This window comes from Pelecanus crispus, chromosome 1 (assembly GCF_030463565.1).
Source record: "Pelecanus crispus isolate bPelCri1 chromosome 1, bPelCri1.pri, whole genome shotgun sequence".
NCBI lineage: Eukaryota > Metazoa > Chordata > Aves > Pelecaniformes > Pelecanidae > Pelecanus > Pelecanus crispus.
In genome coordinates, this window is record NC_134643.1 from 6,236,825 (window position 1) to 6,252,830 (window position 16,006).

Consider the following 16,006-nt stretch of genomic DNA (forward strand, 5'->3'; position numbering starts at 1 on the left):
ACAGTCAATGTGTTGCTATAATACTTGTTGTTATGAATTAATTAGCTGATTTGCATTTATATAGCACACTTCATGCAGAAGCAACACATGGCATTATACACTTAAACTACATTACAATTAAGCTGAACTTCTGCTAGAGAAGTCAAAATGAGGCATCAAAAAAATCCCAAAACTCAAAAAAAAAAAAATCTCATAACTCTGATGGGAAACAACTTATACAAAAATTCAAATCTTTAACAAAGGGCAACTGCAATTCTCAGTTACAGGGACAGTGACTGATCAGCTGTTCAGGGAGGTAAGCAGAGGTGAAAACAAGATGTGAATAGTATGCAAGCACTATAAAAGCAATTATGCATTTGACAGGAAGCCAGTGTAGCATCCTCAATTGCAGTGTGATAAGCTGATGTACGTAAGTGACCATTCTAGATGCTGAATTTTGTGCAAACCAGGGACTTATACAATGAATAGTCAAGGAAGACAGCAAACACAAAGTGGCAATAATCCAACTGCAGTGTTATAAAATATGAATCAGGAGCTATGCATCCCACTGAGACAGAAATGGTCTTAACCTACTAAATTCCTGAGATGGCTAAAATGAAGTCTGAACAGCATGGCTCACATGGGCTGATTAGGAAATTAAAATTCCACTCCCAGCCAAACACTGAGTGAAGAATCACTGTTGAGAGAGTGTTATTGGAGCTAAGCAAAAGAGAAAAAAAAATTCATTTAGTTTTCTCTGAGCTAAGGAATTAAGAAAAAAAAAAAAATAACAAAGATCCAAAGTTTGACTTCTGACAAAAGCTATTCACAATCAAAAGGTACATCATAAGAGACTAAAGTTATTTTTAGTGACCTCACCATGAAAATATTAAGAGACTGTGTCTTCTTGAACTCTCTAAGAAAGAAGACAGTGAAATCTGTAAGACACCTGTTTCCGTCTCTGGAGCTGAAGTAGTGCCCCATGCAGAAGTTCTCAGGTTAGACTTGGTGCATGAGTCAATCCTTTTCTCTAGAAGTGTGCTTCTCTGGGCTCTTCTAGTGTCTTATATATTCTTATGAATAATTTTTGACTGATTCCAGTCTGCCTTTCCCACCAAACTCAGTTCCATCAGTTACCTTGACCCACAAGTGCATTAAAAAAAAAAAAAAGGAAAGGATTTGTCACACCGTTTCCTTCATTGTGACAATTTGTAGAGCAACAGTCATACAACTGACGAGCAGGAAAAGAATAGACTCAGTCACCCGTGACCAAATACTTAGTGCACTTCCTCTTTAAATAGCTTTAATCAAGTCACCACTACATTTTTCTTGACTATACCCTGCTTTACTAAGAAAATATTATGGTCATATTCTGGACTGACTTGTTTAAGCTTTCTTCTCTATAAGATGCTTCCTACTGGAACACAGAAATCAGAATTGCTCAAGGTTTCCTGAAGTCTTTTCCCAGCTCCTCCAGAAGGAGACCGAACTTTGGTACATTATGTGTATTTGCAGCACAAGCTGAAAGCTAAATTTCTATCATAATAAGATGGGAAATTAAGGTAAAGGTCAGGGTAATTGTACTAACACCCAGCAAGAAGTTTAAGGAATATTTTTCCAGCATGAGAATGTCCTTTGTCTTGATTCAGTTATAACTAATGAAACATGCACTACAAGGAATAATAAAGGACATAGGGGAACCAGAATGGATTAGCAGGGAGAAAATAAAGGGTTCCTATGTATCCTTTAATATTACTAATTTCCATGAATTTTAGGAAGGCAAAATGCATTTACTCAAGTTATTATTTCCCCAAATAGTGCAGCTGGCCATCTGACTTTTCTGAAAGCACTATGAGATGGTTCTTGCGAAAATGTAGAGGAATGTTTTTTAAAAATAATCAAAACCAAACAGGTATTTTTCAGAAAATATCTCACCAGCCAGCCAGGTTCTTGATAGGCAGGTATTAGTGACAACACCACACAGGAGTCTTTATTCTTTGTTTCTTTCTTTTTATCTTTTCATAATAAACAAACTGTCAGCAGTAGGCAAGAGAGTGCAAACCAAAGCTACAACTGGTGTCCCTCAGAAGCTGAAGATAATCCACAGTGTTGCAGTTCAAATATTAAATGAAACTCCCCACTTGAGTCTCATGGATCCCATGTATCACATCACATACCTCACATTCTTCAGACTGCACGAGTTGCCTCTGGGATTTTACAGGTGTGGCTTTCACCCTCTAGCATTATAAATTTGGGGGGTTGTGGTCACCCAGGTATCTTCTCTTTCCTCAGCTCATACTCAGCTGTGATCCTGCAAGGTCTTGATATAGCAGACAGAAAATGATAATAGGTCATTCCCAGTGTGTCTAACCTCACTCTATAACCCTGTGCCACAATCCAGGAAAGCTGCACAAATGCTGCAGTGGTGATCTCTGTCCTCAGGCATTGGCATAAGAACCACACTGTGGGAATATGTGAGAGCTTAAGTTATTTGACCAAAATGAAATTATAGCTGTATCAGTGGTCAGCAATAAATTTGAGCAGCCTAGTGTAAATGCTGACAGCTATAAGTTACACATGAATGGATAAGCCATACCAGGGGATTGGATGAAACAAAAATTGAAATAAATAAATATCTCAGAGAGAAGAAATAAAAAAAGAGAGGGGGGGAAAAGTAACAATCTGCACGCCCAGGAAAAACATGTCAGAATGTGCCTCCAGCCATGTTGGCAATTTAGGCATGGAAAAATTACTGAAGGCAGATCATCATTATTAGAGCAAGAAAAAGATGTCCCTAATAACTGTGTTATCTGCCATCAAATCTCCAGAGACAAAAATAGACTCATTTGCTCCAAGGTTGCAGGGGTTACCGAGTGAGGCAGGAACCACAGAAAAAGAGATTGATACTAGGGATTAAAGATCACAGCTGTACAGAGAGGAGGTGGAAACAAATTGGCGCTATTTCTAAAGCCCTGATGAAAGAAAATGGTGCCTTGCTAGGGAAGGTGACAACTGAAAGATAAAAGTAGAAAGAAAATGTTTTAATATTAGAGCTGAGCAAAGTGTTGGTAATGAAACTGAGCTGCAGTTTTGCTTTAGTTTTGTGCTTCTTCACAAAGCAAGAGCTTGGGTTGGTTTCTCAAGGTGAGCAATCCTAAGCCAATTTATTATATCTTCAGGTGAAAATGATACAGGAGAAATTGTGATTTCACTAGCTTAGATACAAACCCAGCCAAATGGTTATCCAGCCTGGTGCACCGGACTGTTTCACTTTGTTATTGAGTTACCTCAGGCCTGACAATGGCAAAGCAGAAGTTCGTACTTGTGCAGGGCTGGAGCTGCCAAGCTTTGCAATGCTCAGACTGAGCTACAACGCAACCAACCGAAATAGCTGCTGTAATGGCTATCAAATCCCCTGACACAGCAGGCATTAAATTACAAGCCATTACGGATTAGACTACGAGCTACTGCATGAAATGCTAAAGAGGAAGATTTCCGCAGACTCATATCTCGTGTGTGTAACATAGGTGGACCCAAAACGCATGATTACCAGTGTATTCGACTTGCTCACAAAATGGAAACCTTCTTGACCCTGAGAAATGCTAAGCAGGCTACTCCCCCTCAGATTGGTGGGAGATGAGAACAGGAATAAAATAAAAAAGCCTTCCTAAAATCTGTCTGCTTACTTGAGATTATGAAAATAGAAGCCTAAATTGAGTTGCAGATTTTAAATAGGGATGGTCAAAATCTAAAGGAAACATTTCTCCTATTTTTTCACTAATTTTTTCCAAAATGCCAAAATTTCCTGAAGCATCAGCCACCTCTGATTTAGACTGCCTGCTGACAATTACATAGTGATGCTGATTCACTAAAACAATCAGATGGTATTTACTTACACGGCAGAACTATAAAATCCAGTTTGCATTAGGTGAGCACAGTCTAGATGTCTTAATACCAAATCATCTCTGTTAAACTGCTTGCCTTTGTCCTTCTCGGACCCCCACCATGGTTGTCATGTGGCAACAATACATTGCAGTGCTGGAGGGGAATTTGGAAGAATTTAACGTGTTGCTGGGTACTTCATCCTACAAAGACATCCTGATGTAAGTACCCAAGCAGCTTCAATGAACTCATTTTTCCTATGTGTGGATAAAGACTTTATATGTATAGTTGTATAGCCTGTGGTAAAGAAGAAGTGTCCATACAGTGATTTTGAATTAAAATCATGGTCTTACAGTACATTAGCTGTGACATTTTCTTCAGTGAATGATAATGACAGGATTGGTAGTGGATTAGGCCAAAGAGACAAGAGAAATGTACTGAGGTTTTAAGGAGCTATTGCTATGCAGTCCCAGAGCAGAAGGGGCCAATTTCAGTGAGGTGCTGAAAAGCTGTAGAGCAGAGAAGCGTGTTCTGTCTGGTGCCAAAAAAGGTTAAAATGGCTTAAAATTACTATAAATATTTGCTGTAGATGAACTTTTGTTCTCTTCAAGGTTTTGAAAAAGGATCGGAAAAAAATATTTTATGGTGGTTAATCAACATCCATTGGACTGTATAGAAATTACTTAAAGTAAAACAGTGTGTGTCATTCCTTGCAACTAGCCACTAATGGCCAAAAGAGGTTAACTGAGGACAAAAATATTACTGCTTACTACTTCTCTAGCTCAAAGTAAAATAAAAAATAGTAAAATAAAAAATAGTAAAATAAAACTTTAAAAAATATATATACTGTTTTGACTGTTTTGAACTTCTACTGCTACTTCTGTGTCTTGGTGCTTCCCCAGGATGCTGAGCACCCTCTCTGCCCACCTCACAGAAAAGGGCTGGCCATTAGGAGCACCAACGTCAGATACATTAAGTAGTAGCTACAGAGTGGTGAAAAGGGCTGAGTTAAGGCTATATTTGCCTGAAGAATGTATCAAATATTCCTCTGCTGGGGTGATTGTCTCTGCATCGTAGCCATACACATCTTTGAGCTAGCTGCAGAACATCCTTCAGTCCTTGTTATCACTTTTCCTGCAGTTAGGTGTCTCAAAGAGTAGTGATCCTGCACCGGTCGGGCCAGCAGAGCCGGTGCTGTCTGAGCAGTAAGTTCCCGGGGAAGGCAAGCTGCTCCTGGATTTCTAGGTACCTAAGATGAATAAAGAAGAGCTTTCTTTTCACACTACCTGCAGATCCAGGAAGGCAAAGCTATTGTCCTCCCAACCATAAGAAATGCAAAGCCATTAGAAGGGAATTTGAGACTCTTGTTTTAGCATTTATTTCTAGGTGATAGGCTCAACGAAGTCTGAGTACAAGTGACATTTCAGCCAGTTTTGCTGCTAACATAAGGAGGTGCAATTCCCTCAATTCCAGTGCCATTTTATCTTCTTTCTCTGCCTGCAGAAACACAAATTCTGGTTAACACATTTGAAGTGTTCTTTCCCTTAAACCTTTCTCCTGCATAAATGAGCTGGTGACAGATATCTGCTGAACAGTTTTGAAGCATCTCTGCACCTGACTTCCCAGCGTATGGGATCGTGCAAACTCACAACTTCAGTCTAAGTTGTTCTATGAATAATTTTAAATGATGAATGTCACTCACAGATCATTAGTTCACTAGACATCAGATCTAGCTTCCAGAAAAACACTGTTAAAAGAAAAGTAGGAAGAGAATCTGAAGTTCTGAATAATTATCCACGTTATGTTGCTTCTTCGAGATTACTCACCATTAAACAGATTTAGGTCTTGTTAACCACAGGAAAGAAATTGCTGAAATTCTTTACATGTACATAGGGACACGCTTACTTCCTTGTAAAGTACCTCATGCGTTTGTTAGTACTACTTCCAGCATACAGTAATTAAGATTTATATTGCTTGAGGATATTTGATGTTAACACTGGAAATTATGCTTTTCTGTAATCAGAATGTAAATGGGGAAAAAAAAAAGCACACTTGAGACCCTTTGTATTTGTGAATATGGAACTGTCATTTATATTCAGTTTGGCACTGCAATTCAAAGGTGTTGATCAGAGAGCAGTCAAGGACATATCCAAACTAATATTCACAAACACTGGACCCACAAAGATTTAAGAAGGTTTGTATTTTAAAATAAGATTTACTAACAGCAGAAACCTCTCTGTTTTCCACAGTGAATATAATTGTTGTTTCTATACTATAACACTTAGTGTGTAATAAAAATATCTCTACTTGGGGAATCCACAGATTACTAAAACATTAATAACCTTTAAGAAAACTTCTGCTTTGTCCATTTTTTTACATAACATTATTGTTTTAGGATAACAGTCTCTCTGCCCTGAAAAATATACAATAATCATAGGGAAAAAATTAGAAAATATAGTAATAAAATCAGCTCCCCATTTTTTGAGGTAATGCAGTTGTGAACCTCAAGGGATGACAGAGAGAGAAAGGGGAGAACAAAAATTACTTTTCTTGGCATACTTAGGATACTTCCTGCATTGCCTCTTCTCTTTCCAGATATCCTAGTTAGAGGAGCAAAACTCTGTGTATTACTAATGATTGCAACACAAAAATAAGACTTAATTCTAAGAGATTTTTTTCTTGGTAAATAACTATCCTTGTTCTTAACAAAGTAAGAAAACATTTTACAATTAAATTGTAGAAAAATATTGAAATAAAAACTGGAGAACAGAAATTAGATGTGATCTGAGAGACTTATGACTGAGAGAGCAGCCCAGAGCTATACAGAGCCACTAAATAACATTGGAAAAAGGATAATAGAGCTCTTTCAGAAGGGAAGTATATCTGCAATAATGCAGCCTTGCTTCCCAACTTAAGAGGAATGCTGTACTTATCTTGTTGCCAGGATCTGAGTTGTGTATCTTTTGGAAGGTAGTTAAAGATAGATATATTCATACAGCTGCTTCTTTTTTTTCCCTTTTTTTTTTTTTCTCTTTTTTCTTCTTGTCTCTTTTCTTCTTCTTTTTTTTTTTTTTTTTTTTTAACAGAATGTCAATCTACTTCTAATGACTTGCTCAGGGTCAGAGAGGAAGTGGCCAGAAGACCTGAAAACTGAACATCAATACTGGGAACCACAGAGTCGTGAGGGGTTGTGGGGTGGGGGTTCACTGTATCAAGAGAGTGGCCTTTTATACCTGTCATTTTAAACTAGCTAAAATGAAAGCTGAGTTTAATAAAGAATGTTTTGAGGGCTCAAGTGACATTAATGAGTCAAAAATGTAACCCCCAAAGCTATAGCCTCCAGTGCCACAAATATGCACCTGACATCCTGACATCTAGTAACTAATTTATTTTTTAAATGTAGATGAGATTGGAAGTGTTTTAGTTGAATTTATTTCCCTTTATTGACTATTTTCTTATGCAAGCAAAAGCCATAGAGTTGAATTTACTTGTCTGTTAGTGCTCCTCACCCCAAAAAGCTTTGAGTACACTGGTCACTTTTAACCAAATTTGACAGAAACAGTACTTTAAGAGAGAATTAAATTCGTGTGAATGTCAGCAATTAGGTAGAAGACATAAGTTCAAATTGGTGAGGAAAAAACAGAAAGAGTTCAGCTGATTAATATTCTGTCTGGCAGCTGTTGTGGGCAATGAGAATTTGAAGAGCTCCCAACTAGCCTTAACCTTACTATCACGTTGTCGTTAGTCTGCTGCTAATGTGGTGGGGCTATCCAAGGGATACAGGGCAGAGCTGACGTTGTTGTAGGCAAGGAAGGAATAAAGAAAAGGTACAACGTGGTCCATCAGAAAGAAGGTTTCATTAGCTCCACTGCTCACAGAACTACTTGTTTTTAATAGTAAGAATCAATTTCCTACACTTCAGAGTGTCACTTGGCTAGAGGTAAAGAACAGTACAGTTTACCAAGGTGTGCTAATTATATCATGGCTGATCCACTCTGGCATTAAAATCCCTCCTAGGAAGAATTCACCCTGTGAAGAGATTCTTTGATTTAGAGCTCGGAGAATTATAATAAACATATATAACAATACAGCTTGAAAAATAGTTTAAGTTACTCTTTACTAGTAAACAACTGCTTAAGAAAATGACAATCATGCAGGAACTCCTGAAGAATAAGCCAAAAGGTAGGAGATAAATAGGATTTACCTAAAAACATAATAATTCCCTCTAAATATAACTTTCTTCTGGAACTGCATAAAATATGCCCTGGAATAACTGTGATTGTAGTTGTATTGAAATTATTAATGCATTACTTAAAAGTTGCCGTATGTTTTGGATGGAAAACAAAAGAGTCATTCCTTGTAAAACCACAAGAAAAGGGGGATATCCTGTCTTAGGAAATTGCCATAAACGTCAAGGAGAAGACCCTCTCAGTCTGGGACCTTTCACTTCCTCCCATTAAGACTGCTCCATTTTGCCTTGCACAGTGAATTACTCCATAAGCATCATCTGGAACCCAGATGTGCAATGACTTTAGTATGTCATGTTCTGGGCTGAGTATTATAACCATTGGGTTGCTAGGCATGAAGAAGTCTTCCTTTTGCCAGATTCTTCTCCAGCAAAGTTTTATGAATCTAACCTTTCATTTACCATTTCTTTTGTCTGTTCCACAAAACCAAAATATTTCCTCTGAAGCTGAACAGAAAGTCTCATATGTCACTGACTTTTCTTTTAATGTTTTGCTTAGGAAAAACAACAAAACAAATTTCAGTCTGGATCAAAATATTTTTTTTTTCCTAGTTTGACTGCGGAAAGGAATAATCTATTATTTACATCCCTATCCACTACATACACAGCTGCCTCTCTAGGGAGAAGATGACAGAAAGAACAAACCACCTACAACAGATGTTGCTCATATTCTTTCATGCACTATTGGAAGGTGTTCGGATTCTGCCATGGTGAAAGTGGCATGCAAAACTATATAGAATGGAAACGATAATGGTGTTCTGAGGAGGAGAAATAGTTTATGTAAAACATTCTGCCTCTGACTAATCATCCTAGAAGCAGTCGCATCAAGGTAGGGAAACCATTGGGACACAACTCTACATGTCACACCTTGCTCCTTCATTGTGTGCCGTCACATTCACATTACACATGAATAACATTTATTTTTCAAGTTCCTAGATGAATGCTGCACAAATCGTGCTAACTGCAGGACCCCACTGTTCATGACACCCTGTCTGAATTCAAATCACAGGGAGCAGAAGCAATGGAGGCCTTAAATTAAGGAATTATCAGAAGACAGTAAGGAAAAATGTATTTTCCTTAACATAGAACACAATGCAATTGAGTAAAGAGAGGGAAATGAAGTCATGTCAATTAGCGTAAGGCAGTAATAGTACCTTGTACATACATCTATGTTTAAATAGTCTTTGAATAATTGTGATTTGCTAATTGGGAACTATATGTGTAACCAAGATGTTTCTGTGCTCTTTTCTAAATGGAAAGTCTGCTCTTCCTTCAGTACACACTTTCTGTATATTTTCTTTTAGTAACAGCTAGGAGATTTTTCAGCTGTTCTTATTAGAAAACTCCAGTTTGTCAAAAATGAAACTGTCTACAGGAAAGGTTCATTTTTCATTACTTCCTTTACTGAAATATGTTTGAAAACATTTGACATTTGCTAAATATATTATCTGGGTGTTTTCAAGAAAAGAAAGTTGAAATTATCACCCTCCAATGGCAGTGCTAAAATTGTTCTAACTTGCAATAAAAAAAATAGCAATGGTTGAAATAAAAGTAAAGGTTGAATATACTGAAACTACTAAAAAGAAAGAATTCAGCTGATCCACTGTGAAATTTCTTGAAAGTCATTTCACATCACACCACCACCATCATCATCATCATCAACATCATCATCAGAATTTAGAGTAACTTTGGACAGGAAAAGTCCTTGAAATCCTAAAAATGCTCATAGAAGTTGATATCTTGTCATTTTCAAGGTCAGGGTTTACTGTGAATAAAGCTGCTTTAAAAAGTTTGCAGATGAGGACAGACAAATACCTACTATCAAACCCTAAGAAATTAATTACTAAATTACTTGAAATAAGCTTGGTTATATTACTTGGGGAAAAAAAGCAGGAAAATGGAATTAGCAGCAGGGGAAGTTACATCTACATCTACAAACACATCTACAAACTTAGATATAGCCTTATGGAAGGCAAGAACACTTGGTCAAAAATTCCTGGTTTCTTCGAAACCATGATGCATAATGCTTGCTAATGGAAATTAGTCCCATTTCTGTAAGTATTGCAAAATTCTGTTATAAATCAGACATTTCTCACTGTGAGAAAAGTTTCCTTGGTGTTACCATCAACAAGGTAATTACCAAGCTTGTAGGCCATTCTGTGTGTAGGCTTTTCCTTGGAATCTAAAACACAATTTGGTACTGATTTAAATTATGGAATATGATACCCATAATAAAATGCTGACCATGGAAACAAAGCTTCTCTGTGTTCTGGGGCAATGAAAGTGAAGATACAATGAGTGTCTTGGTTTTGGCTGGGATAGAGTTAATTTTCTTCCTAGTAGCTGGCATAGTGCTGGGTTTTGGATTTAGTAGGAGAATGTTGATAACACGCTGATGTTTTTAGTTGTTGCTGAGTACTGCTTGTGCTAGTCAAGGACTTTTCAGCTTCCCATGCTCTGCCAGGTGCACAAGAAACTGGGAGGGGCCACAGCCAGAACAGTTGATCCCAACTGCCCAAAGGGCTATTCCATACCATATGGCGTCATGCTCAGGATATAAACTGGGGAGGGTTGGCCGGGGAGCAGCGATCGCTGCTCGGGAACGGGCTGGGTATCCGTCGGCGGGTGGTGAGCAATTGCATTGTGCATCACTTGCTTTGTATATTATTATTATTATTATCATCATTATTATATTGTTATTATTATCATTACTATTTTACTTTATTTCAATTATTAAATTGTTCTTATCTCAACCCAGGAGTGTTTCTCACTCTGACTCCTTCAATTCTCTCCCCATCCCATGGGGGCAGGGGGAGTGAGCGAGCGGCTGCGTGGTGCTGAGTTGGTGGCTGGGGCTAAACCATGACACTGAGGAACTCACTCCAGAAGTAGTATTTGCAAAAATCTGCCTTTTTCTTTTGCAAATGATGGCCAAATTCAGACTGAATGCATGGGAACAGCCAGCCCAGTCCTCAGCAATTCTGGTTGTTTCACTCCCAGTGTCTTGTCATTCATTTACTGGCAAAGAACTACAACAGTATTATAATATATTACTAAATCCATTATGCTGTTACTTTCCTAAGATTAAGTATTGTCTTTTATTTCTGAATAACTGTCAATGCTTAAGTCAGATTCAATCAAAAGACATTTGGCCAGTTTATAAGGCACCTGTCCAATTAAGAGAAATTTCTTGGCATTCAGATCTCAGCCTTCTTGAGCCAATGAGCTAACATTTAAATGTTCTGTAAAGTTCATTACTCCACTATTACACCGTAAAAATAGTGTTTGAAAATAAAAATAACATTTCTCCCGTAGAACCCGATACATCTGCGTAGAATTTTAAGCAATATTGCTATGAAATATAATCCTCTTCTTTAACAGGCTCTGGCAAAAAAGCAATTCAATATACATTAATATAAAATGTTATACACAAAATATAAATCACAAAAAGTCAAGAAAGCTATTAAAGCGCTCTCCTCTTGACCTCCCCTTTTCTTTCCTGTGATTCAACTTGGAAAAGACCATTGATGTTGTTCTGGTGTAAACCCACTAAAATATTTTAGGCTTACTATGCCTAAACCATTGTGTCCAAGTTCAGCAGATGCCAAGAAGCATCATCATCTTACCGCTTTGTTAAGTTGTTATGTCAACGCTCCACAAAATCATTCAGGCATGTGTGTGTCTTTCAACCTCAGAGGACATTCACTGACACTTCGTTGGCTCAGGGCCTGCATGCACAGTCAGATACAAAATAGGTTTTAGGCACAAGAATGGTGAAACCCAAAAAAATCTCCCCTTCAATTTCTAAGCCTGAAGAAGCCTAACTTTCCATGCTTTTAGGAATTTAGACTTTGCAAGTTAAGCACATTGGGTTATTTTGCGAACTTTGGGTTCTTCAACAGCATCTGCGTGGGACCTCAGATGTCTCAGCCAGAGTTTTCTTTCCATGCTGAACACTTAATATTGAAATTGGTGATTGCAGACCAGTGTGTCAGCTTTCTATTGCAGCTGGCACAAAATGTTCATAGTCAGAAAGATCAACATATAATACAGCTTTATTTTATACACCCTTTGTCTGTCTAAATTTGTTTGGTTTTTGGGGCAAAGGTTAATTGTATCCTTGATAGCTTTTCAAGGTCAGTATAGCTACGAGAAAATGCACAGGATTTAGTTTTATGTTCAGCATAATCTGTGATATTCTGATACTGTACTTTTTACCAAGGAAGTCCCAAGGTTTAATATTTTTATCCAAACATATGTGATTAGATCCAAAGTCAATTGAAGCAAATTGGAGCAAGATCCTCAGAAGTATTTAGACGTCTACTAGACACCTACAGCACTGATGTCTGTGGGAGCCAGGCTCCAAAATATTGAGGATTTGGATGTCAGAACCCTCTGATCAACTGAGCTCTTGATTCTCGTAAATAGTTCAATAAATCAAGAATTTGTTATGAACATGGTCTTTATAGGAAAATTGGCTGTAGTCCTGGCTTGACTGGATCAGATCAACAGATATATGCCACACACTTCAGAAGTGTGAGAGAAGGTAAAGCTCTAGGAATGGTTTGCAGGCAGGAAAAGAAAACTGCTTCCAAGTAGGTTTTTTTTTGTCAGCTCTGGGATGAGACTACACATTACAGTCATTTGGGACTCAAAAGTGTCTCACTAACCATGTCAGCATCAGAAGCTGCTGCTTGCTCAATTCCTCCCCCAGACAGAGATTTGATTACCCATCTGTACTCATTTGTGCTCTCAAAAAAGTGCAAGAGAAATAGAAACAAAGTCCTTGGAAGCCCTGGAAAGTCCTTGTTGATAAAGCTCGAACTACTCATCCTTCTACATAGAATATGAGATAATTATAGGTTTTTAAGTTTTATGAGGAGTTTCCTTCAATCATTCCTGAGAATTGAGGATTACGTTTTCTACCACTCAGTGGAATACTTCCCTCAAGATAAACTTTCCCTAGACACTAAAACCAAAACCAAAACATCCCCCACCCCAAGAAAAAAGAAACAAAAAGTTATTGTATTGCAATATAGTGTTATTCTTACAGTTTAAATTCCAAGAAACCTTCTCAAGAGGTTGTGCAGCTAGAAAAAGTCAACATGTTTTTGGTGAATATTATAATTAATTGATGACTCAATGTGGAAAACTCATAACAAGTTAGACAAATACTATGAATTCGCTAAGTGATAAAGGCTCAGAGTCTAACTTGCCTTGTTATGTAAGACTGCATTTCATTTTCATGTTCCTGGGCCCTACTCAGTCTGTCACTTCCTTGGACTCTCAACTGAATATACATTACTCTGGGACTCATCCTCTTTTCAGAATCCTGCTACACATGGGTGGCATTTATCTAAATTACTGTAGTGCTATATAATATAAACATCCAGTCATCCTCTCCTTATGGAGACTCTAATGGAAAGGCTCTAATGTGCAAATTATATAATCTTGAAATCAGCACCTGAAATAAGTTAAATAAATTATGTCTTGAAAGTGCTTGTTTCCTCTCCATTGATTATGATGGAAGTCACAGTTCATATGGAAAAGTCCATATTGTAAACAGAGAAAGTTACGTCACTTGATTCCCACTACTGGTGGTTAGAGCATATAAAGATTTTGGGGGCAGATTTTAATTTCTTGGAAAATGGGATTTCTAAGCAGGGAAGAACAGGTTGCCATAAAAACGTCTGTGCTGGTGAGAGAGAGCACCTACGGGGATTGCTGTGATTCTAACATTTTGTAAAAGGCACTCAAACAAACAACAAAAAAATTCTAGTTCTGTCCTGGAAAAATAACAATGGTTTCTACAGGGATATAAGACAGAAGCCAAACACTGAAGCTGTCCAAAGGAACAATATTTACACATCTATACACATACACATATCCAAGGCTCTTGTTACTCTGCTAATACCTAAGCAAGGTGCAAGGTTTCTTTTGCATTCCAAATAACAAACTTGCTTAAATAAGCTGCTTGGCCATTGCTACCACATTTCCACTTGTTTGCACACAAAAATCATCCTCGAGATTTTACGAATGTGACAATTCCCATTACGAGCACTGGTAATGGGATTGTGAGTTACTAGAAGGTGGCAAATACCAGAGTGTATCCGTTCATTGCAGTGCAGGTGTATTTCTGTAGTATTCCCAAACTCTTTCCATCACATTTCCTCTCTCTAGTGTGAGCTGCGGTACCAGGCCTCTTTGCTTTAGCATATCTCACATATCCCACAAAGAGGTAGTTTTACAAGGTGATAAAGGGTTCTGGAGAAAGGACTCAAGCAAGAGCATCCAAGTCCATGTTCTTGTGCAGTGCTGAGGTCTTTTACTTGATCTCTTCATTCCCCCCAGTACATGTAAACACCTATATCTCCGTTGCTGCGACTGCCGTTCTCCTCCCTTCACCTAGCTTCTGAAAGATAAGCAAATAAAAAATAAGTTTTGAAGTTATGTAATTCAGGTTTTTCCTACAAGCTCTACTTCTTCTCTGTGTGTACAGTGTTCAATGGAGCCAACCTCAAATGGAGATTATACATGCTGCTGTGAGACAAAGGCTATATTAATATTTGGTTTTCTAGTCAAAATTTTAAAAAATGTCTTTATGCATCTTGCAATGCTTCAGTCTCGATTTTTTTTTAATCCTTGAGAAAAATATGTTTGAATGCAAGTGAATTTTCCTACGCTGGTAAATCAGGCTTTCCCTACTGTTATTTCAAAAAAATGATGAAAATGTTGGATTGTTGAAGACCCCTCTACTTTTGCATAACTGCCTACCTCGTATTTTTATGAACCACAAAGTGAGAGGCACAGCAAGTAGTGGAAAGGACTCAGCTGGTCAAAATCTTTGCTTTTATGTTAAAATCCATTTATTCTTGAGGGGCAAAATGTAACAAAAAAGAAAGTCTGTATAAGTATGTAGAACCCTAGTAATTTAGTCTTCAGCAGGTCATGTTGCTGCACAGGCTTAAGAGCTAGTTCACACTGTTATTGAATAAAAGCAAAAAGTATAGTTACCATAGCAACGGCCACAACACATGATGCTGATATTTCCCTCTGAGATTTTAAAGCCCCACACATTTTTAAGGAAACATGCATTGAAAGATCTTAGCTGCACTTGCAGGACTTTGTGATTTTTATTAAATGTACTAGATTTGATGTATTCATCAGCAGCTATTTCTGCTGAGCAATTTTAAAGAGGGCCAAGAAAGCATTTGGAAGAGTACTAATAGTTTGTACACAGACACTATACAGTTTCATTGTCAGTTGTTACTGGAAAGACATATTTCCATGTCTTCCTATGTTTGCAAACAGAAAGGAAAATGAGAAGCTCTATAAAGTAAGTCACATTTCCCAAACCAAATAAACACCATCTCTTGCTCTTTCCCTCTGGAGTGGTGAGTCTAACACACGTAACACCAGTTGTGTGGGTAAAGTCCTGGACTCCCCTGGATGAATAGCTTCCATGTCTATCCTATCACTTTCCTACTTTCTCATTAACCATCTCAGAATGGGAGAGTGGAGAATATGTAATATGGATTACCATATTAGTTTAAAATATTAATCACAGGTCAGAACTTGGAGTATTAACCTTATATTAGTTGACGATTTACGCCTATGTTTCAATGGTTTATACTGAATAAACTATACTTATAACACAGCTATTGCAGAGGACAAGAACATAAAAACTTCTGTCTTTCAAAAGATCTTCCAGCTAATCCTTACTTTTGGAAGAAATTCTAGGGAGATAACCCAAAATGACTTTGCCTTGGCATACAGGAATTACAGCTGGCAAAGTATTATGGTATTATGAAGCATAGTTCTACTGGTGGCACAGCCTTCTGGAAGAAATGTAAATGGAATTTTTAGAACAGTTCAGATTTCAGAGTTCCCTTACTGCTT